This window comes from Orycteropus afer, unplaced genomic scaffold, assembly GCF_000298275.1.
Source record: "Orycteropus afer afer isolate SDZICR_OR568_19922 unplaced genomic scaffold, OryAfe1.0 scaffold00404, whole genome shotgun sequence".
NCBI classification, from domain to species: Eukaryota; Metazoa; Chordata; class Mammalia; order Tubulidentata; family Orycteropodidae; genus Orycteropus; species Orycteropus afer.
In genome coordinates, this window is record NW_006921991.1 from 1,662,258 (window position 1) to 1,664,352 (window position 2,095).

The 2,095-nt window shown below is 41.9% G+C and overlaps 1 pseudogene; it reads left to right on the plus strand.

The window, feature by feature from the left end:
* The first annotated feature begins 1,268 nt into the window (after positions 1 to 1,268).
* LOC103207966 lies at positions 1,269 to 1,822 on the plus strand (annotated as a pseudogene).
* The last annotated feature ends 273 nt before the right edge of the window (positions 1,823 to 2,095 follow it).

Below are 2,095 nucleotides of genomic sequence, written 5' to 3' on the forward strand. Positions count from 1 at the left end.
GTGCAGTCCTTCTGCCTAGTCCTCCATCTTGCCGGAACTCTAGTGGATTTTTTATCACTGCTTTAATTGTACCCTATAGAAGCTGATATGTAGTATTTTCATTGACATTATTTCTTTAAATATCTATCCTTTTAGTTATAGAATACCCAGAAGTTGTTTAATAAGAGATTTTTTTTTATCATTTATACCATTTATTTTACAATGAGCATGTAATACTTTTATAATTATACCAAAATAATAATAATGGTAAAATCAGTGTGCTGTCCCTATTTTCTGCCATCTGGGGAATTTCATCCACAAGCTATTGGGATACCCAGTGAAGTTCTAGTCATCACAGTTCTCGAGCCCTGTCTGTATATTTGTCTTCTTTAAGCTTGAATAACATTTGAGCAGTGACTCTGTGAGCTCCACACTGTGGTTTGTCTTTTCAACCAAGAGCCTGTCTCAGTATTGACATTCTCATATCTTCTTGCTGTCTCCAAGGGACAGGAAGTTATAAGAGATTTTTAAATTTCTAGGTAAAAGGGCCTTTCTGCTTTTTATTTTTGTTGATAAATTTTAGTTTCATTGCATTGTGATCAAAGAGTGTTGTTTGTGGTGTTTGTATGTTAAAAAAGTTACTGATGTTTTCTTTATGACCTAATATAATATCAGTTTTGGTAAATGGGTATTGGCACTTGAGAAGTACATATATTCTCAATCCTGCAATAACAATAGTCGATGAGTGAATACATGGATAGACACATAGGCTGAACAGTGTGGGAAGGTGAAGGGGACTACACCCATAAATATATATAGCTCTGGCAGAGGATATTTCTGCATATGTATCTATATGTGCTCCAAATACATCCATGAATGTAGTAGAGCATACAGGGGGCAAAGTTATGAAAACGTCTTAGCCATAACTAAACATCTTAAAGAAATGAGTAACCTGTGGGCTCAGGACCATAGTCTCGGGGGACATCAAAGTCAGCTGGCATAACATAATCCACAAAGACAATGTTCTACGTCCTACTTTGGTGAGTAGTAACTGGAGTCTTAAAAACTTGCAAGCAGAGATGTTTTTCAGAGTCGTGGCAGTCTCTTGCTTCAACAGTGCTTGAATGGAACCTGGCGCTCACCAGCCTCCCCGACCCACCGCTCTCAACCGGCCTTTCACCTCCTCACAGCAGCATCCTCGGATGCCCCAAGGCCCCCACCACCACCACTCTAGCTCCATGCAGCTGCTGCCACCACTCCTCATCCGCTGCCACTCCTCAACCATCGCCATGACGCCCATGTCCCTCCCACAGGTGCACCAGAAATACAACCAGGACTCCGAGGTCCCCATTAACCACCAGCCAGATCAACCTGGAGGTCTATGCCTCCTTCATCTAACTGTCCATGTTTTACTGCTTCGAGTGCCATGATGTGGCTTTGAAGATTTTTATAAATATTTTCTTCACCAATCTCTCAAGAAGAGGTAACATGCTGAGAAACTGATGAAGCTGCAGAACCAATGAGGTGGCCAGATCTTCCTTCAGGATATCAAGAAACCAGACTGTGATGACTGTGTGAGTGGGCTGAGTACAATGGAGTGTGTTGCACTTGGAAAAAAATGTGAAATGGTCACTAGTGGAACTGCACAAACTGGCCACCAACAAGAATGACCCCCATTTGTGTGACTTCATTGAGACTCATTACCTAAATGAGCAGATGAAATCTGTCAAAGAATTGGGTGACTATGTAACCAACTTGTGCACGTTTGGGGGCCCCAGAATCTGGCCTGATAGAGTATCTCTTTGACAAGCACATATTGGGAGATAGTGATGGAGAGAGCTAAGCTTTAGCCTGGCTTCCCCACAGCCACTGGGGTGACTTCCTTGGTCACCAAGACAGCACATACATGTACCAAAACATCCACCTAAGTTCTTTTATTTGTACCATTCCTTCAAATACAGTAATTTGGTAGCCTCCAAAAAAAAAGTTTATAACCAACCATCTAAGGTGCAACTACTGATCTCTCTCCCATATGAAACAAAGAATCTTCCTTCTAAGGAGTGGCTGGTCGGTTTGAACCACCAGCCTTCTGGTTAGCAGGCAAGTGCCTTAGGCA